This window comes from Nymphalis io, chromosome 18, assembly GCF_905147045.1.
Source record: "Nymphalis io chromosome 18, ilAglIoxx1.1, whole genome shotgun sequence".
NCBI classification, from domain to species: Eukaryota; Metazoa; Arthropoda; class Insecta; order Lepidoptera; family Nymphalidae; genus Nymphalis; species Nymphalis io.
The window spans coordinates 1,582,045-1,605,166 of record NC_065905.1 but is presented as its reverse complement, the minus strand read 5'-3'; the positions used below and the strand labels follow the sequence as shown (position 1 = coordinate 1,605,166).

Here is a 23,122-nt window from a genome sequence, read left to right as displayed (position 1 = left end):
TTTGAAGGGTGAGTGAGCCAGTGTAATTACAGGCACAAGGGACATAACATCTTAGTCCCCAAGGTTGATAGCGCCATTGGCGATGTAGAATAGAATACAATTGAATATGCTTTATTGTACACCAAAAGAGTTACAGAAACATACAGTCCTAAACACAAACATAAAAAAGCGTAAAGCGTAAGCGATGGTTAACATTTCTTACAATTCCAATGTCTATGGGCGTTGGTGACCACTTGCCAACCAGGCACCAGTCAGGTGGCCCATTTGCTCGTCCACCTACCTATTCTATATAAAAAAAATTAGCATTGGGTACATCTATTCTTTCTCATAACTCTATACCGATCATTGAAATTTTTATTTTAAAAATTTTACTAGTAAATCAGTTTTTTTTTCTAATTTATATATATATTTAAATATCAAGGCATATTTTACATTTTAGTAATGTCTACATTTTTACTCTAAGGTAAGATATTATATGAATTAGAAGCGGATTTATGGCGATATACAGTTTTGATGGGAGTATTCTTGAACTATTGTAGTCAATGTCGCTTTTCACTTTCTGATATTTATAAGCCGTTTTCTGCGTTGGGTTTCGTGTTTGTTCTTACAGAATAGCTTCTAACATGTTGATAAAACTAGAATATTATTTCACTTGGTAATATGTTGTCAAATTGTGTTGTTTTTATATTAATAATAATATAAATTACACGACATATTAAAGTCGGTTGTGGTTGGAATATACTGGCTGACTCAGCCTTTAAACAATTTAAAGTTGAACCGAATGTTCAACCAATGTTCCTAAACCAAATACACCAACATTTATCGTTTAACAATTGTCTTGTATTCAATCAACTCCTCTTTATATCTATAATTGAATATAGAAAATAAAAATATCCTGATATTTTTTGCCCCATTATTTTGTAGCAACGTGATTTTTATAGCAACCATTTTAATGAAATTAAGCAAAGATTTAGGCCCACGCCTCGTTATCGTTAATCCTAAAGCGAACTGGCTAAATCGACCATGAAGGAGAGCATAAAAATTAACAGAAAAAACAATAGAATTAACATAGAAAACATCTGTGATGAAAATGGCTGAAGGGCCCGCCCCTACTGCAGGCGCGAAACTCGAATTCCACATTACGATTTCGATCGTGTTTTTTTTAACTTAGAATTAGTAGTTGGAAGCTTCGAGTCAGACATTGGCAATAATGATGATGGTGATGATGCCCTCCTGACCGATTTCAACCAAGGTGAAGTGAACAAGGATGTGCGCAATCACAGGTGCACTCTCTATTCTCTCACTCTCATAATCCGATGGAACGGCAATCCGACACTACCAGAGAAATTTCAGACGCAGAACCAATGACTTAACGTGCTTTCCGAGGCATGGAATGTACATACTTCCAACTTACAAAGGGCTGCTACCGAGAATATATAGAAAGAAAAACCCAATAACTTTTTAATGGTCATACCTGGGGCTTGAACTTAACGAGGCAGTCAAAGGACAATAACAGAGATATTCACCGTTGTAAAACCGTTGTTGTGCCGATGATAGGTATACGAAACTATAATAAATATCTTGCATGTGGTATTAGCTCACTTAAGCGTCAAGTGAAACGTATAGAAACGAAGTACTGCACTTTGCCATTTACCTATTATCATTTTGCTCCGATCAAAATATTTTATAAATAATTTTCAATTATCTTGTATAAAAATCACTGAAAACTAACTTCTAAATACTAAATATCATAAAAAGTCTAAAAATTATAATTATACTGTTATAAGTATATATATTATAACTTTACATAATGTTTTTATCGATTACGTTTATATGCCTCACAAGCAAGCTTTATCTTTAATTAACGTATTGTTTGAATAATGTAAAGGCTTTGTTATTTACTTATATTCATTAACTTCTTTCAATACAACAGTGTTACCAAGTTACCAACTCCAGATTACCCAAGATTGTCACGAACTTGGTAATATAAAACAAAGTGAGATGTTTAGTAGGGATCTTAAGGCTCAACCGCATTGATTCTTCGCCTCACACTCCCATGGGGGCGCATTTATCCGGCAAAAAGCAATAAACATTAAAAATAAAATGGCGGATCCCCCTTTCAAATGTCATCTTCCCCCCTAATGCTCTCCTTTAAGGAATTGGATAAACTTGATCAATATTCTAATTAATTTAAAGATCTTGAGAAAAATCGTGACAAATTAAGAATAAAAAAATTTGTTTATACATATGTACTTGCTATAAAAAAAATCTAATAAATAATGTGAATATTAAATACTGGAGCAGTCCACAGATTCAAGGACACTCAGTGTGCATGGTTCAATTTTGCATTCATAATTAATATTAATATTGAAAAGCCGAGATGGCCCTGTGGTAAGAACGCGTGAATCTTAACCGATGATCGTGGGTTCAAACCCGGGCAAGCACCACTGAATTTTCATGTGCTTAATTTGTGATTATAATTCATCTCGTGCTTTACGGTGAAGGAAAACATCGTGAGGAAACCTGCATGTGTCTAATTTCACTGAAATTCTGCCACATGTGAATTCTACCAACCCGCATTGGAGCAGCGTGGTGGAATAAGCTCCACACCTTCTACTCAAAAAGAGGAGAGGAGGCCTTTAGCCCAGCAGTGGGACATTCACAGGCTGTTACGGCATTACGGCAATTAATATTACCAACCATTACCATTTAAAACCATTGTGAAGAAATTTGTATATGTTGGATAAAATTATATCATACGTGATAGAATACAGCGTGGTGGAATAAGTTCCAAGTTACTCTTTGAGAGGAGAAAAGGTATTTGCCGGGTAGATGATAATCATTAACAATTATTAAAAAACGTGTACATTCAAGAAATTATAATTGTACTTCTCCTTATATTAATACTACTTTTATTCCATTCCATTTTATTGTATTCCAAATTCGAAATCACAATGGATTATCGCAGCCTTATTGTAATTCCAAGCTGAAACGTCATTATTTATTTAGTTAAAAATATACATTATGATTTAAGAATAAAATTTAAAGATAAATATTACTAAATTTGCTTGACTTACACCATTTGTAAAACGCATTCCAAATTCGAATTAGCAAATCAGAATGTATCATTACATATTCGAATTCCATATTCAAACGTCAATACGTTATTCGATTTGAATTTTTCCTTGTGATTTCAGACCGATAACTCCAGCGAATGTTTTTAAAAAAAGAACTATCGAGCTCGAAGATTTCCTGTTTTTTCTTCCTTTATATTTATTTTATGTCTTCACAAACAGACATCAATACTTATGAGAGAGGATATTAAGCCCCCAGACGTTGGACCATAAAGGGAGAGGTATTAATTTATGTTAGCCGTCGACAGTAATGATGCGTCGATTACGCGATATTGGAAAATATTGGCTCCACCCTAAGGCTAGGGACTTGATTAGTTATTGTATATACGATTATTTGATGATTCATATGTGTGCGTGTGGATTTTTTTTTAATTTTTTTTTAATTACGTTATCTTTAAAGCAAAGACCTTATTGTATTCCACGTATTGTTAAGTCCAAGTTGAAGTAATTCTGTCTCTGTTAAATTGTCACGAATTATGAAAATAATCATTAGAAATCGATTAATATTTTATTAATCTATTGAATACTAGATGCCAGCGAGAATCACTGTAGGAAATATTAAGCATTTCTCCTCCAATTTTCAAACTGGAACACAACAATACTATTTGCGGTCGAATATATAATAATGTACACTTAATTCATTTTAAATATTAATACCAACAACATCTTATTCTATTGTATTTAATAAAAAAACAACAAACATCGTAAGACTATTATTTCTCATACTCCCATCATTAGCAATGGACAACGAAGTTATATTATGAAATTACTTGTTCGTGTCGCGCAATAATGTTCCTTATTGACTGTTCTTAATATGACACAAAAGCTATATTCCTTTGTTGGTTACTGGAATTGTTACGTAACATACTTTTGTTATTACGTATAGGTATTTATGAGTTATATGATACTGGAAAGGACATGAAATGTAATAAGATGGTGTAAGTGCCAAGGTACTTACGCTCGAAATCTTACGCTTACAGGTCTGACGCTCGAAGTCTTAGTTAGTGCCGTGTACTGAACACTAAGATGTTTACAAAAAGAAATGTAATGCCTTGGATTTCCGAAAATGATTTTACATTTTAGATATTAAATTTAAGTTCTGCTTAAATCCATGGATAACTAGATATAAATTTTAAAACAGTTATTATAATATTAGAGATAAAATGCGTTATTGTTATCTGTAAATGTCTTACTGTGGGGTTAAGGCTTTCCCTCGCTTCTGAGGTTTGGAGGTCACTCCACCACGCCGCTTCACGTGGTGATAAATGATTGTCAACGGTTACCATAAACTACTAATAAATTATTAATTTTATTTTAAAATATTATTTATACACGATATACATACAAAATGATACGACAGATGTTGCCGTCACATCTAGTTACAATAGCTTTAATTCAATGTGATATACGTTTTCTTCTGAGTGCTGTTATCTTCTCCCGCCAGTCTTGCGTATCGATGGTTCCTGGGGACACGTGGTGCTGATACACGTGGCTAATGAAAAAAATAATTGGTTCCGACGGAAATGATCTCGATTATTGATAGAACACGATGACGATCCGTTTCTCGAAGAATTCTTGAGAAATGATTATCAGATGAACTTATTATTTATATCTTAAGGACTTACAATAAGTATGTTAAGAGAAAAACGTAATATTATCCGATATTTATATATAACAAGCGTACATAACATGCACACTGGTGGTAGGGCTTTGTGCAAGCTTGTCTAGGTACCACACACTCATTAGACATTCTACCGCAAAACAGCAGCACTTTGTATTGTTGTGTTCCGGTTTGAAGGGTGAGTAAGCCAGTGTGATTACAGGCACAAGGGACATCTTTGTTTCCAAGGTTGGTGGCGCATTGGCGAAGTAATCGATGGGTAACATTTCTTTCAATGTCAATGTCTATGGGCATTAATATTCAAAACGAACTAAAAATATATATTTACCTTAGTACTTATTACTTATTTTATTTATTATATAAGAAAGCATTTTCAGCAACTTTTATGTTTCATTGTTTTTTAATTAGTTACCAACAATTATAGTGACCGTATGAATGTTAGAAATATTTATATAATTTTTCAGTAATGTTATATATAAGCCGAGATGGCCCAGTGGTAAGAACGCGTAAATCTTAACCGATGATCGTGGTAAGCCCGGGCAAGCATCACTGAATTTTCATGTGCTTAATTTGTGATTATAATTCATCTCGTGCTTGACGGTTAAGGAAAACATCGTGAGGAAACCTGCATGTGTATAATTTCACTGAAATTCGGCCACATGTGTATTCTACCAACCCGCACTGGAGCAGTGTGGTGGAATGTGAAGGTGAAAGCTCCAAGCCTTCTCCTCAAAAAGGGAGAGGAGCCTTTAGCCCAGCAGTGGGACATTAACAGGCTGTTACGCAGTATTGTTGCGTTCCGGTTTGAAGGGTGAGTCAGTCATTGTAACTACAGACATGGACATAACATTTTAGCTCCCAAGTTTGGTGGCGCATTGGTGAAGGAATCGTATTTCTTACAGCCTGCATACGGGCGTCGGTGACCAATTACCATTTGCCTAATTTAAAAAAAAAGCTTTCCACTTCTCTTACGAACAGTCCGTTGTACTTTTCTTAACCCCAATCTCGTTGTAAATTTATCGCATTATAATTTTATCCGTAATTAAAATGTTGCCATGTACAAGTAATACTTAATAATGAGTAAGTTCTTTCATTCATTATTATAGCTGGTAATGGAAAATTCCGTGCATTCAATTAAAGCTGTGTTCAAAGCGAACATGTTTTAAGTTACGTTGAGTTAATCTGCACGTATTACTGCTAGAGATCCGTTAATGTGTGTGGCCGGATTAGTATTTGGTTTTGGTATCGGCTGAGTATACATAATATATATATCGATTTACTGGTGGTAGGGCTTTGTGCAAGCTCGTCTGGGTACCACCCACTCATCAGATATTCTACCGCAAAACAGCAATACTTGATATTGTTGTGTTCCGGTTTGAAGGGTGAGTGAGCCAGTGTAATTACAGGCACAAGGGACATAAAATCTTAGTTCCCAAGGTTGGTGGCGCATTGGATATGTAAGCGATGGTTGACATTTCTTACAATGCCAATGTCTAAGAGCGTTGGTGACCACTTACCATCAGGTGGCCCATATGCTCGTCCGCCTTCCTTTTCTATAAAAAAAAAAAAATATAAGCGAAATTATACTATGCGCCCGATTGAAATTTGTCATAGTCAACACCCGACGCGGATCCTGCCCAAAATACATTTTTCCTAACCTTTCCTAACCTTTCCCGTGCGAAGCTAGGACAATCAGCTAGTACGTACATATAATTGACAACAAATGGGCCATCTGATGGTAAGTCACCACCACCCATAGATATTGGCACTGTATGTTATAACCATTCATTACATCTCTAATACGCTTTCGGAACTAAGATGTTATGTCCCCTGTGCTTGCGGCTAGCTCAAAACGCACCACATTAAGTTGCTGTTTGGCAGAAGAATATGTCATAAGTTCCTAGCATTAAATGTTATAGTTAAACTATGACAAAACTTATAAACATAATATTTATTACATATATACATTAGAAATAGTTAAAATATGTCTATGGACGGACTTATTTACAATAAATGAATTATTATTATATGTCTCCAATGTGTACCAGACTTAATAGCACTACGCCCAGTTCGAAATGTATGAGTGTATTTTTCGTCCAAAGCTCAGGCTTTCAGATTACTTCTGCCTCCGTAAGTATTAATACAAATGTTTGTCCGTTTATGAAAAACTAATATATCATCGCTTTATGTATAAATATATAGACGAGTGACTGTAGCGGAGCTCGCATTCGCTACGTAGAAAATGGAGATCGGCTTTAGATTTTCAAAATAACGAACTATATACAGCTTTTTCGGAAACTCCGTTCGCGTCGAATGTTTTATATTTCTGTTAAGATCAAATAATGCGGAGTTTGAACGGAAAATAATACATAGTACCTAGTTTTATTGGAACTTTCAATCTAGATTTATTTCCGCGGTTCAATTTATCTTTATTATTAATTTGAAGAAGTTAAATTATTTCGACACTATATATATATATGTGTGTGTGTGTATGTGTGTATTATTTTTTTTAAATCTATTTAGCATTGCTGGCCACGTATAATAAACATAGAATTGTTAATTTAAAAAAAAAGTGTTTAAAGTACTAAGGTGATTGTAATGTTATGCCCAAAATACTTGTATAGTCTGTGGAAATGACTCCAGTATTGAAATATATGAATTATGCTAGTGTTTTGTAAAACAAAATAATTGCCACCAGAGTAATATTATAATAATCGAATAATAAAAATAGCGTGTAACAAAAATATAATCTTATTTATTGAGGGGATACTAAATGGAATTCGATGAGTAGGAAGGCACTTAACGCTTTGATGTCTTGCCCCCCTTATACACTGTTAAAGGCGGGATGCATAAAGACATTGCGTGATATTTTTTTTTTTAAACTTTAACGGTCACGGTTTCGGTCGCAATCACATCTCGAATGAAATCTCCATTTTACAAGATTACATTAAATATAAAAATACCACCGGTTCTGAACGAGATTCTAAGAGGACGCAGCCGCAGCGGAAGATAGTTTTAAATATCGACGTTAAAATATAAAAGTATATATCGCACACTGTATTATTATTTGGTTTCGTAAGGATGATGGAACTATAAGAAATAGTCCTTACCTTACCTCAGTGTATTTCAACCTAACATTACCTACATATGGTCAGAATTTTCTTTCTTTGATTACAAGTTAGCCATTAGACTTATTTTGCCGCTAATATATGATTTAGAGGGTTGTAATGCGATCTCGCACCCTTCTTATTAGATATTATACGTTATCTGTGGAATATTTTATTGGTTACTTTGGACAAAAGAGGTTTTATATATATCGTATATATTATATTGAAGAAAAAGTCTTTGAACTCGAAATGTTTCCATAGAAAATATCGAATATACCGTAATTTACAAAAAAAAAAACACAACTCAGTAGATAGAAAACGTCGATCTTAAGAATTTTTGTTGCTTTGATTCTGGACAAGCCCTATAAGTTACACATGCTAAATTGATGTTTGTAATACATAATGTTATGGTAATAACTTTCACACTTTAAACCAATCTACAGTAATGCCACAGATCGAATACGAGTATGAACTATTATGAGATTATCTTTGCACGGTATTTGGTAATATAGCTAATTTATAATTTAAATTAACATCACTCATAAGAACAAAATAATCATTCCCAATTAAAATAATTTTAAAATATACGACCTCTTGCTTATTAACGTTTTAGTCAAACACTGATTTCGCTCTTTCTATCATTATTGATTTGACATTCGAAAGAAGGAGACAGTGTTGTTGAACTAATCACCCGCTATACAACGTTTATAAATGACGCCATTGATTACAAATGAAAAATTTAATACTTCATTTGAATTTAGAATTCGTCTTCGTTTTTAAAAAATCGACGCTATATCAAACTTAAGGCCAAGGCTTTATATATCAAAAAGCCGAGATGGCCCAGAAAAAGCCGAGATGGCCCAGTGGTAAGAAAAAGCCGAGATGGCCCAGTGGTAAGAACGCGTGAATCTTAACCGATGATCGTGGGTTCAAACCCGGGCAAGCACCACTGAATTTTCATGTGCTTAATTTGTGATTATAATTCATCTCGTGCTTTACGGTGAAGGAAAACATCGTGAGGAAACCTGCATGTGACTAATTTCACTGAAGTTCTGCCACATGTGAATTCTACCAACCCGCATTGGAGCAGCGTGGTGGAATAAGCTCCAAACCTTCTCCTCAAAAAGAGGAGATGAGGCCTTTAGCCCAGCAGTGGGACATTCACAGGCTGTTACGGTTACGGTTTATATATCACCAAGCTAAAAGGCGCAAAAACTATTCGACCGTTGTAGTTGAATAACAAACAAATATATAACTAATTACATACATCGATCAACATTAAGCCGCGTATCGAATTTGTATCGAAGTATTATAGTTGACAACCAATGTAAATCAGAAAAGTGGCAGTAATTACATAGAGTATGTAATAACATCGTTTAATACATAGGATATGACTTTGTAATTGAATAAAAAATATGCCCCGGGTGAGGATCGAACTCACGACCTTAAGATTATGAGACTTACGCGCTGCCTACTGCGCTACCGAGGCGATGGAAATTAAAATGAATATTAGGAATCATATAAATTAATCTTGGTTTTAGTACAGTTAATATATAAACCATATTTAATATTCTAGAAGATTTCAACTATTTCAAGAACTTGAATATCATGTATAATACATAAATGCTATATATAATATAGTCTAAATATAATTATAAGAAAAATTGAAGCAATATATATAAAATTATTAATAAAAAAACCCTCAATTTAAACTGAAATGTTATTGAAATAAGACTTCAAATTCGATGACTACAAACGACGAATGATATAAATTGACAAGTCAAAATATTTTATTTGATAATAATTTTAACTGTCACAGTTTTTTTAAGATATTATATAACAATTGCAATTTATTAGAAATTCAAAAATAGAATATTAAATAAATAGTGGTTTGAAGTCTATTTCTTACAGCAGCATCTTATAATTCCACAAGACAGTTCCGATATCTTAGTGGATAATTTGATACAGATTTAATTAAACTGCTTTCGATTCCTCAACTGACGTGTAATCTCCCTTGCTCAGGCAGGAATGCCTGCTATGCGTCTCGGACCCCAGTCTTGTTTGTGATTGTACGCAAATTCCCATCTATCAATAGTTCGGAATCTCTTAACATTGACGTGGGTTGAAAAGAATCTTACTGTATTTACATATGTTTATTTCTTCGTAGAATACTTTCTTGGTTATCTTGATTAAACTTATTTCTGTCCAACACTCACCCGTGAAATGTTGACAAGCGACTTATGGTGATATTTTGATGCGTGTATTCTTGAAATGTTATAATTTTATGGTTATGATCTTTGATATTTCACGACCGTTTTCTGCGGTGGGTTTCGATTTTGTTCTTAAATGATAGCCCAACAGTTCAGTAACTTAATAAGTTACATAAAGTGACAATGTTTCCGTCATTAACCACCACAAGAAAATTATTATATATATAGTTAGGAGACTCATTGACATTCAAAAATTTAAAAAAGGACGCGCGCTATTTTGAGGACTGTCATTTTGAAAGTGGACAAATGAAATGAGTGGGCAAGTGAATGTAAAGTAATTAATTAAATTTTGGCGCGACTTGGGATTTGTATAAATGTACTGTTTGGATTTTAAAAAGTAATTGAGTGATTTATTTATATCGATTTGTATGATTTCGTGTTCTATTTTTAAAAAGACCAATTCGAGGTTTTTTTATAATCAGTTACATTTCTGGATGCTAAATATATTGTAATTGTAATTTTAACACGATTACGTCAAGAAATTGGCTTAAGGTAACTAATTCAGAAATATCTATAAGCTAGTTTCCTATGTGTATCTGTGTGTCTGTGTTATTCTGTACCCTAAAGGGTTGTAAGCAACGTGTATGAAAAATTTAATAATGATCGGCTTAGAAGTTAAGACGTCAAAGCGTAACAATGTAGATGTATGTTCAATGCAGAAGGCCTTTACGTGCTTTCTGAGGCATGGTAAGCATTGCCAACGTAACTCCGAAAAACCGAATATTTATTAACTGTTCCGACCCAGCTTTGAATTTAGGACTTTGGGATTGCCTTATAAGCCACAAGACCAAAGATGCAATCAAGAAATATATTCTAGTATAGTTCCATTATTCAATATTTGTTTCAATTATATAAAAAAATGTTAGTCTAGTTTAAGTACCCATATAGCAAAACATACCTGTGGGCTATGTATTGGAGTATGTAGCATTCGCTTTTTCATACTTATTTAGGCTAAATATATTTACTTCTCTCTCTGTTCATACGAAATCAAATATTCCGTCTCGCAACACGTTTTCTGTTTTTTCTTTTTTTTTTTTCAATTTTCAACATGGCCAACATTTCTTTGAAAAAGCTGAAGGCAAGGCAATTATTTCTTGAGTTCTTTCAATACCGTCAAAGAGAACCTTATAACTGCGCAAACTTATTTTATGGCTTGTGTGAAATCGGTATTCTGAAAAATATAAGTTTTCAACTTCAGTATAACAAGAATATTATTAAAGAAAACCTCACTAGCTGTTGCTTATGACTTTGTCTATTTAGTTTTTTTATCTATATAATATTTATATTGGCATTTAAATAATAGTCATCTATACTTCTATTATAAAGCAGGAGATTAATAATAATAATAATAATAATAATAATAATAATAATAATATCCTGGGACATTTGTCACACACGGCCATCTGATCCCAAATTAAGCTTGTACAAAGCTTGTGCTATGGAAACCAGACAACTGATATACTACATATACTACTTTTCTTTTTTTTTTTTTTTTTGTAAGTACATACTTATATAGATAATTACACCCAGACTCAGGACAAACAGACATGTTCATGCACACAAATATCTGTCCTGGGTGGGAATCGAACCCACAACCTTCGGCGTGAAAGGCAAGTGTTCTACCAACCACGCCAACCGGCTCGTCAATTATATAAGACAAGCTTATATATAAGAAGCTTATATACAAGATTATATATAAGACAAGCTGAACACGCTTGTCTGAAGTACCCATCCGATATAGGATAGCTATTTCGTTTAATATTGAAAGTTTAATATTATTAATAATTAAAATTTAAACATAAAATTATATCTAATTAGCGAAAATTCAGTTTGTGACGAAAATCCTTAAAAACTGCCATTTTATTGTACATAATGCTTATTTCAATTATACTAAAAAACATTTTTAAATTATGAAAATGACTGGAAAATCACAAATATAAAAATAAATAGCTTTAACCTCGCTATAGCTCCTGTATTTGTTGTGAAATCACAGACAACACTTCAATTTTATTTATTTTTAAAGAAAATACAACATAAATATGTACTTAAGTACATATATAAGTTGTTATAACTTTTAATATACTCAACCAATTTTGATGAAATAAAGACTAAACAGTACCTTGAAGTACTCCTAATAATAATATTAATAATTCAAATTTTGAGCCGTTTTGAAGATAGACTCGGATAAACAGATAGACAACTATAAAAATAATTGTTTTGTTTAGAATAAATCGCTAATAAAGATATTACCTTAAAAAGTGGCACTTATTTGAAAATTACAGACAAACACTACAGCATTATTTACTTGTATATATGTTTATAGATAATAATCAAAGTAATTCTTAATACATATAAAAAGTATATTGATAGACATAAATGTGTACTAAAATAGATGTAGCACATTAAGGAGTTAGCCGGGGGCAGCGCTTCTTTTAAATGAAGAGGAAAATTTTAATTTCCTATCGCGTACCGACACTAGGGATGCGAATGGCATTGACGATAAAATTATATTCACGTTAATTATTATTAAATCACTATCGATTTAAAATTCTGTAATTTCTATATTTTTAAATATATAATTATAATTTATTTGTGTATTATTTTATAGTTCCCCTATTTATCTTATCATTCTGTTTCTGTGTTTAATTTTTTACTACGATTTTTTAATTTGTTCACATTTACTGAATCACATGTTTCTCTTTATTCCTCTATGACATAGCAGGGTAACTAGAGAGTCTGGTCACACATAATGTAACTTGTAATTATAAATATAATTATTTTGTTGTTTAGTGTTTTCGATCGAATTCGGTCTCCTATTTTTTTTTATCTTTCTTTCAAATAAACCATTGCATAGCTCATGCTAATCTGTTTTATCAATAAACTGTATCTAAAACTTTACTTACAGTTCACATTAGGTTCAAGGATAAAAGAACTCATTGTGAGGATACCGGCATATAATAGACAAAATTTTAAAACATTCATGTATGACATGTGTGTACAGTCAGAAGAGACTGCCTCGCTAGTCTAGTAGTTAGATATAAGGCTGTAGATCCCGATATGCTGCGTTCAAACCCCAAGTTAAGCCAATAAATGATTCTTAGTACCAACCCTTAGGAATCTGGAAGTCGGGAGTGTGTACACTCCCGTACTTTGGAAAGCACTTGCACACATATGTCAATCGGTCAGCAGAACTTCATCAGAACCAGAAGAAGAATTTGTCCTTAGCTTGATTAGCATGATTTGCTATCATTATTTATTAAGTTAATAAAAATATTGTCCTTATTACCGAATTCTAGCTAGAAATCGGACCACTGTGCTTGCTTATAGGTCTTCTGTATTGGGTTAAAATCTATATGTAATATTTACTCAATTGCAGGAAATGGCAACAAATTACACCCACATACATACATAATATTTGCGTAACACAATTCCAGCAATTTTATGAATGAACAATTTTATTACGACAAAAAGGCAGGATGACCTCAGACCCGAGGTCTTGAATCAATTCGACATCAATATGAAATAATTGAATGATAACATATGGGACGAGTTTGTCGAACAATCAGCCGGTGATGTCATATTGACCAAAGTCGATATGAGAGTTCGTTTGCATTTCACAAATCGCAACAAACAAATATTTTACTGATGAAAGGGCTTTGTAGAAACTCATCTAGGTGGGTATCACCCACTTACTAACGTATTGGAATGGTGTCAAGTGTCTGCCGCTAATTTCTACGGCTAGTGGTGCATATATGATATAAAAAAAATTATTTCTTACCATTATAGTGCCAAGGTATGTTACGGTGTCCCTGAGAATGAGGTAGCTTGTTTGCGTATCTGCATTCCATTAAATATTAAAACAGTTGAGAAATATCCAATATTTGGTAATGAGGTCTTGAGGACTATGGTGAGCTGATATCATCACACTGCTAGTATAACAAGTAATTAATTATATATAGTGTTAAGAGTATTTTATATATTTCTTATGTAAATTGTGGCAAGCGGACAGAAGGCTCACCTGATGAAAGGAATGAGTAGATTCTTTTCTTAAAAATTCCCAAGTTATATCGGTTCAGAAAACCCACATACGAAAGATCTCCTCAAGTTTTTTGTCACTTTTCCATGTGATGAATTATAAGCACTAATTGCTAATTAGTACTCAACACCTTGTTCTTATGTACTCAGGTCTAATAATTACTGCTTTTGTTACTTTTATGTTTTCTAAGAAATCATCTATCATTACCAACATATACAAAAGTCAACTATATATTGGCGTACTATGCTTTCACAATTTTGAATTACATTTCAAATATTCAGTATCTTATCCAGAATTTTTTAAGATGTATTTCAGTATCTTACACAGGATTTTATTAAAATCCTCTTCAATCCTCAGGTCTTATAATATATTTTCCGAAACTGGTTACACTCACTGGTCAAAGTTTATTTTAAATGACACTGTATTCATTTGTTTTTATTAAACAGCTTTGTAATAAAGGTTTTCTGAAAATATTCGCTTGTATGTTAAAAAATCTCTCGTTAAAACTTTCTTGTAGGTATTTTTTGGACAACGTTGAACAATGGAAACGATCGCTGATAGAGGAATTGATTGTATAGTATCCTGCACGCATCAATTTGTGCATTTTAGCTAGTGTAGTCACATTGTTTCACGATTGTGTCATTGCTTCCATTGATATTTACTGGAGAGCGATCAATTTCTGATACTAGTTTAAACTGGTTTCAATTGAAATCAAACATTTTATCGTTTAAAATATATTGTTTTGTCTGTATTTGGTATTGTAAATAACATTCTATAAGAGATAATAGTTTTTTTAAGAATACTAGCAATGCCCGTTTTTAACAAATTATTAATATTGCTATTTACGCCTCCAATTAAAGGTACAACTCGTGTTAGGTGTAGAGGCGGCAGCGGCGGAGTGATCAAGTTCGAACCAGCGACTTGGCCTGTAAACCATTGCGACATTGACGCTTAAAACTTACTTAAAAAACTAATAAATTAAATTATATTACACTTTCAATTTCGATATTATATTTATATCAATTAAATTCATATTTATTAACGCCAATAACATGATAAATATTAAACTCTTACAATATTAATACTATTTAATTACATATTAACTATCGATAGAATATCGACATTTAATGCACGTGACTATGCCTAACCTCCGTCGTTAAAAATATTGCTGTTTGAACGTGGAGTTCGCTTAGCGTTTTAATAAATTTGGAAAATTAAAGATTCATATCTGATGTCTTCACTAGGTAATACACCCGGCTTCCCCCTGATAAAGATGCTAAATGTATGAGGGTACTTAAATATGCAAAATTCAAAACTCAAATCTCTTTGTAAAAAACTAACGATTTTTCTCATACATCTCTCTATCTCTCTACATTCATAATATACAAGTCTCCGGTTTCGCCCGCATTTTGGAGAGCTGTTAAGTATAATAAAAGTAGACTATGTCTTTCCTTCGGATTCCAGCTTACTTTATACCAAAATTTATCAAAATGGATTCAGTGGTTTAGTCGTAAAGGGGAACAAACAGAGTTACTTTCGTATTTATGAGGTTTTATTGCAATTTCGAGGTTGAAGTTTTATTCTTAAAAGTTAAAATATATTTTATTTAAGTATGCTCTTCCGAGCACTTTAAAATTTTTATTTTAATATTACACTACCATCGATTCGGAATGTACCGAGAAGAACCGGCAAGAAACTCAGTATTTATTGTTTTTCAAAAATGTACACAAATCACGCACAATTATATTTATATATCATTACATATATCTATATATTCCTGTACAATATGTACCTAACTTATATTTTTTTTTTTAGTAAAATTAGTTTCAAGTTTAATTATTGGTAAATATGAAATGGTCTACGGTATTATTTGTGAAGTCGAAAGCTGAGTGTTACAATTTTTACTTTCTCTAATAATATATTTATACAAGAAAACAATTAATGATACTGTATCAATAAATATTACAATTTAATATTAAAACAATTATCTAGTACTTATTAATGCGTTCCATAGATAACAAGTGTTAGTATTAAAAAGAATTTTCGTCATTTATTATTTACCTTCAAAATATTTTACGAATGTAAAATGATACTACAATATTTTTAATTGACTTTTTCATGACTTCATGAGTCTCATGATTGATGTTTATATATCGTTTTATTATAATCGTGGATTACATTTTTTTTATGGATATAATTATATAATATAACAACTAGCTTTCACCCGCGTGTTAAAGGGAGAGAGGGTGTTCAGGTGTAAAGTATAAAAAAAATATCATATGTCCCTTTCATTTCACCTAGTTTCAAACCAAATTTCATAAAAATCGGCTTTGTGGTTTAGTCGTAAAAGATTAACAAACAGACCGACAGACAAAGTTATTTCCGCATTTATAATATTAGTATATATGAAATTGGTTAAGTGAGTCTAATTGTGAATTTGTCCTTGTAGTTGTAATGACTGGCCTTGATAATACTTGCTCCATGTCATGGTGTATCCTTGAATTAATTATTATAAATAAAGATAATAATGTTCTTATCTAATATAAATTACTATTGTTGATTTTTTTATTGTATAGCACGCAATGGCTTACTTAATATACTTTTTTTTAATGTTGTCTTATGTTGACAGACTTGTACCTTTCTGCCAGTTTAGAGTTTCTTGATGTGAATGTATTTTTTATTTTTAAGGCAGCAACACAAGCAGCAAAATTATTAGATATTTTTTTTTAGTTTGTCTATCTTGTTGTTTATCTTAGGAATTCTGAATTTATTAAAAACCTAGAATAGCCATTAGTAATAACATAAAAAAAACAGTACGATCGAAGCAACGCTGAGTTAATTGCATCATTGCTTAATTATTTATATTTAATTAGTAGAAGGCCCCCCGAGCGAATTATTTCAACGTTTATCTTTCAAATGATTTATCGCGCCCTCAATTTTTTAAGATCGTTTTTTTTAATAATTACCATCTCGCCGTTCAGGATTCGATTTATTTCACTAATTTAATTAGATGATATATTTTAAGGGGCGATTTTAAATTTGCTATCTTTATTATGATATACCTCTGTCGCATGGTTTCACTCGTGTTTATATTATATTGTACATACTCGTAAATCTCATATCGTCTTGAATATTAGCTCACGTGCTGAATTGGTTTAATATTTGCGTTTGAGGAAATGGTTTATTGCATATTGATACTTTTTCTACGCGTGCAGGATTCCTCACGGTGTTTTCCTTCAACGTCAAGCACACTATGAATTATATATACAAATTAAGTACATAAAAATTCAACGGCGCTTGTCTGTATTTGAACCAGCGATTTTTTTTTTATATATATCCATCATCATTTTTTATATGTCACCATCGACCATAGACAGTATCTATGTAAGAAATATTACCCGTTTCTTACATTGTCACCAATCTTGGGAACTAATATTACGTCCCTCGAACCTGGCACAATCACCCTTCAAACCGGAACAACTAAAAGTATTGCTTTAGAAATTAGAATATCTGATAAGTTGGTACCTCCAGCCGGGCTTGCCCTTACCCAATAAAACGCGCTAGAGTCGACTAAGTTCAATATATTATAATGCATAAGATATACCTAGAAGTTGAATAGTTCAAATCAATTATTCAAACTGCGTCATTAACACCGATAAACGAAATAAAAAACTCCCTACAGGGGTGAGTACCGGCCCGCTCGATCGCCACACGGCATGCGTTAATTTAAAATGACAAAACAAATAACAGTTGGCTTCAGTTGCAGTCAAAATTCACACTATTCCAATGTGGGGATTAATTAAATGTATCGTGACGAAGATGCCGCGGATCTAGAAGAGAATCTTTTTTTATATCAATTTATTGTAATATATATCGTGGAACTAGAAGATAGTAACCCGACTGGACAAAGTAAGGAATGAGTATGTCAGGCGATCGTTCAAGGTAACACCAATTGTGGAAAAACTGAAGGAATGTCGACTGCACTGATAATAATAATAATAATAATATCCTGGGACATTTTTCACACACGGCCATCTGATCCCAAATTAAGCTTGTACAAAGCTTGTGCTATGGAAACCAGACAACTGATATACTACATAAACTACTTTTTTTTGTAAATACATACTTATATAGATAATTACACCCAGACTCAGGACAAACATACATGTTCATGCACACAAATGTCTGTCCTGGGTGGGAATCGAACCCACAACCTTCGGCGTGAAAGGCAAGTGTTCTACCAACTACGCCAACCGGCTCGTCAATCTTCTTTTGACGACATGACTCAGGATACGGCCATATCCTGAGTCATGACGATGACCATCCCATCAAGAAAGCCTTAAATATCCCGGACCAACCGCGGGAAAGAGGGCGACTGCCCGCAACCTGGTGGTCAAATATGCAAAAAGAGGCCCAGAAAGAGAATCTGAGTACACAGACAAGCCAGAACAGAGCTCTTTGGCCCAGAGTACAAGAAGACCTGACCCCAGCTGCACTGGGGAGAAGGTTTGGCCAAAGAAGAATTTTTTTTTATATATATACTATACACTAATGTATTATTGATATTGAAAAAAACCACAAAGTTTGACCTCAATTCACATAGGTGTGACCTCAGTCTATTAATAAATGTACATATTATTATAATTAACAAATACAATAAAGGTTATAACTATTATATAATGTTTAAAAATGATCTTAAATAAATTATAATATAGGAAAAACACTACATCAATATTGTGACAAAATTGAGTACATAAATGTACTATTAGATTTAATATTAGGTAAAATATATGCCCCGGGTGAGGATCGAACTCACGACCTTAAGATTATGAGACTTACGCGCTGCCTACTGCGCTACCGAGGCTATGGAAATTAATATGAATATTGACAATAATTTAATTGTTTGGTATTAAGAAAACAGTCTGAATTGGTCTTTCAATACCATCACAAAATATTTTGTTTTTCATATATGCCTGGAAGCTTTTTTATAGCTTCGCCAGAGTAAGCTTAAACCTTACATTTGCAAAGGTGTAGTCATTTAAGTTGCAAAGTCATATAATTTTTTTTTATGCTACTTATCAATAAATAAAATTACTGTCTGTGATTATAAAATAAATATATATTAATTGCAAAATAACATATTCGACATAGCTATTTACGAGTTACCAAACACAAAACAATCATTATCTTTTGTAGATTACCGCTGCTACCTAATAATAAAAATATATTTTATTTTGTTATGCGTTAAAATGACAGATTTTAATGGATTTTCGTCAAAGTTTCGACTCGATTTGCTAGTTCATAAATAAATATATTAAAATGTATTTGAGTCTGTAAGTAAGCCATATCCAGTGTCAAAAGAACAAAGACCACCATCGGCCGGTAGACAGTGCGGGCCATAAATTGAGCGGCCCTGTCAATTGCACCCGCGCCAATAGTTGCGGTTGCGTCGGCTTTTTGCACTCACAGCAAATTTCTGTTGTTGTTGTAATTTTATATCTGTTGTTAAACGAATACACAACATTATTTTATAATACATATTGATCGTATGTATATAATACATATTTAGTGTATATTCGTATTTTTTACAGTATTATTAGTTATTAGTATGTATATGTAGGTATGTATGTATGTATGTATGTATGTATGTATGTATGTATGTAGGTATGATCTCAATTTACAAATGAAACCCAAAGGTTGTTACGAAGAAATCTCTTTTATCGATAAGGCCGCTTCTAATTGATATATGAGGAGTATAACCAGCCTTTGCTTACCGTTTGTGGACTATGAGAAAGTCTTTGATTCGATCGAAACCTGGGCCGTGTTGAAGTCTCTTCAGAGGAGGAGAGGAGACGTCATATTCCGAAACTGTTTACCGCTGCATTGGAAGATGTTTTCAATCATATTGTCATACATTTCACTATAAATTACTTTATTATTAAAACTAGCATCAGGAAACAACTGTCAAAGTTGACAACGTCAAGTTGACAAGTTGTCAAAATCAAAATAATTTGAATCTGATGAATGGATAATAACAAGTATTATATGTACATAAGTCATCCGTACTTGTGTATGTCACTGAAATCCTAAAAGATTGAACCGATATTGACCTGGTTGGTTTAAATTACGATACGATTTCATTCCAGAGTTTTTTTTATAAGCAAAAAAGTATATTTTAGTTATAACTGTTCATTAATTAATGGGAATGAAAGGCATAGGCATCTGGTGGTAAGGACTTGTGCAATCTCGTCTGTGTAAGTACCACCCACTCATCAGATATTCTATCGCTAAAGCAATACTTGGTATTGAATGAAATTTAATTCTGGTCTGAAGGATGAGTGAGCCAGTGTAATTACAGGCACAAGGGACATAACATCTCAGTTCGCAAGGTTGGTGGTGCATTGGCGATTTACGCGAAGGTTAACATTTCTTACAATGCCAATGTCTATGGGCGTTGATGACCGCTTACCATCAGGTGGCTATCTATACAATACAAAAACGAAAACTGGTATACAATCTCACACTCCACATCAGCTTGGAATTTTCTAAGTGACAAAGTGTCTTTGTTGCTCCATGATGAGGACGTTATTGTAGAACTATTTAAGATTTAACTAAAAAAATGCTGCAAATATTTAAGTGTTATATAACGTATTATACAATTAATTTATCATACAATTGTAACGTAAGAAGACTATTATAATTAAAGATTACAGGTTCAAATCCGGGCGAGCACCTTTGAATTTTAATATGCTTCATTCGTGCTTACATTCTCGACGGTGAAGGAAAACATCGTGAGTCTCTTATGCTTACCTTATTTGTTACTGGCGCTGGATATAAGAAAGAGAGGCAAAGCAGGGGTTTTTGCGAGAGGAGAACATTTGTGTAATGTATCGATGTGCACTAAAGATCGTGAGTAAATATAGGTTAAGAACCATGGTGTCACAAAATCATCTCTTGAAAAGGTACATACCAGTATATCCGCTTTACTAACTACGACGACGAGCCGACTGGCGTGGTTGGTGGATGCTTGCCTTTCACGCCGAAGGTTGTGGATTTGATTCCCACCCAGGACAGATATTTGTGTGCATGAACATGTCTGTTTATCCTGAGTCTGGGTGTAATTATCTTTATATGAATTTACAAAAGACAAATAGTATATGTAGTATATCAGTTGTCTGGTTTCCATAGCACAAGCTCTGTACAAGCTTAATTTGGGATCAAATGGCCGTGTGTGAAAAATGTCCCAGGATATTATTATTATTATCTATAAGTACAGTAACAGCCTGTTAATGTCCCACTGCTGGGCTAAGGCCTCATCTCCCTTTTGAGGAGAAGGTTTGGAGCTTATTCCACCACGCTGCTTCAATGCGGGTTGGTAGAATACACATGTGGCAGAATTTCAATGAAAATAGACACATGCAGGTTTCCTCACGATGTTTTCCTTCACCGTTAAGCACGAGATGAATTATAAACACAAATTAAGCACATGAAAATTCAGTGGTGCTTGCCCGGGTTTGAACCCGCGATCATCGGTTAAGATTCACGCGCTCTTACCACTAAGCCATATCGGCTTATATCTATATCTATAAGTACGCCTTTTTTTAATAAACATTCCAAGCTTCCGCCTTAATAGAGTTAATATTTCAGCAACCATAGACACATTTTTTAATTGATCAAAGAATCACGTGATGAATAGTCTGTTGTCAATCGAATTACTTACAGCCAATCAACTATGACTCATTGATATAATGGTTTCGATGTGCAAGCTTATATTATAATTACCAATATTTATTGGTACGACCGATAAAACAGATAATGAAATGAAGGCATTAGAAAAGTGCATTTGTAAAGGATAAATTTCTGTTTTTTTTAGGTTGAAAATCAATGATCGAAGCTCTTTATAATACTTTTAAAAAAATGTAACTGACATTAGACGCAAGAGATGTGAAACATGTAAACAAACGGTTTTTTGAATCATTTATAATTGAAGTAAACCAATAAATGAAATTAAAATAGAACGAAACGAATAAATACATGGTTATATAATAATGATATATAGCACCGAAGTATATAGTATACGCCGGCGGTTGAAAGAGGACATGACGACTTAAGAGAGCGTCATGCCGTTTGCCTTCACGGCATACGAGTGAATATAACCCTCAAAACACTCCATTAAATGAATTAAATCAATTTGTATATTTTTATACTTTAATTACTAGAAAATACATGTAATATCTTCGAAATCGACCTGTTTTAAATTAAACTTAAAACATATTTCATATACAGTAACAGTATGTTAATGTCCCACTGCTGGGCTAAGGCCTCTTCTCCCTTTTTGATGACAAGGTTTAAAGTTTACTCCACCACGCTGCTTCAATGCGGGTTGGTAGAATACACATGTGACAGAATTCCAATGAAATTAGACACATGCAGGTTTCCTCACGATGTTTTCCTTCACCATCAAGCATGACATGAAAATTCAGTGGTGTCAGTCAGTGTTCAGTCAGTTTGAACCCACGATCATCAGTTAAGATACACGCGTTCTAACCACCAGGCCATCTCGGTTATGTTTTATGTAATTTATACAAATTTAATAAAATTATAATTTCATATAATTTATACAAAATATTTTAGAAACGCCAATACAATTATATCGAATGCTTTAATAATAAGCACTGGCGCCGTCGCTTTCGTCAATTGTTGTGAGAACGTTGTATATAGAGTGACCTATTTTTTGTTGCTAATTCTAGACAAGAGTATTCAGACAAACGAAGCGTTCGATACAATCACATTGTATAGATCAAACAACACAGTTAATAATGATATATTTAATTTTCAGGCAATTTTGACAATTTGGTGACTTCTGGGTATGCCAGGAAATGTACCTTCTTAAATCACTAAGCTCATCACAGCGGAATGCTTGAAAACCTCAAAATCCAGGAACAGGCCTTCCG

At 33.1% G+C, this 23,122-nt stretch overlaps 2 non-coding genes across 2 annotated transcripts; both read right to left on the bottom strand.

Moving 5' to 3' along the window:
- Nucleotides 1–9,278: 9,278 nt before the first annotated feature.
- Trnam-cau (transfer RNA methionine (anticodon CAU)) lies at nt 9,279–9,351 on the bottom strand. The gene has a single exon. It is a non-coding gene; the product is annotated as a tRNA-Met (tRNA).
- A 9,608-nt stretch (nt 9,352–18,959) lies between these two features.
- Trnam-cau (transfer RNA methionine (anticodon CAU)) lies at nt 18,960–19,032 on the bottom strand. Its single transcript has one exon. It is a non-coding gene; the product is annotated as a tRNA-Met (tRNA).
- Nucleotides 19,033–23,122: the final 4,090 nt, after the last annotated feature.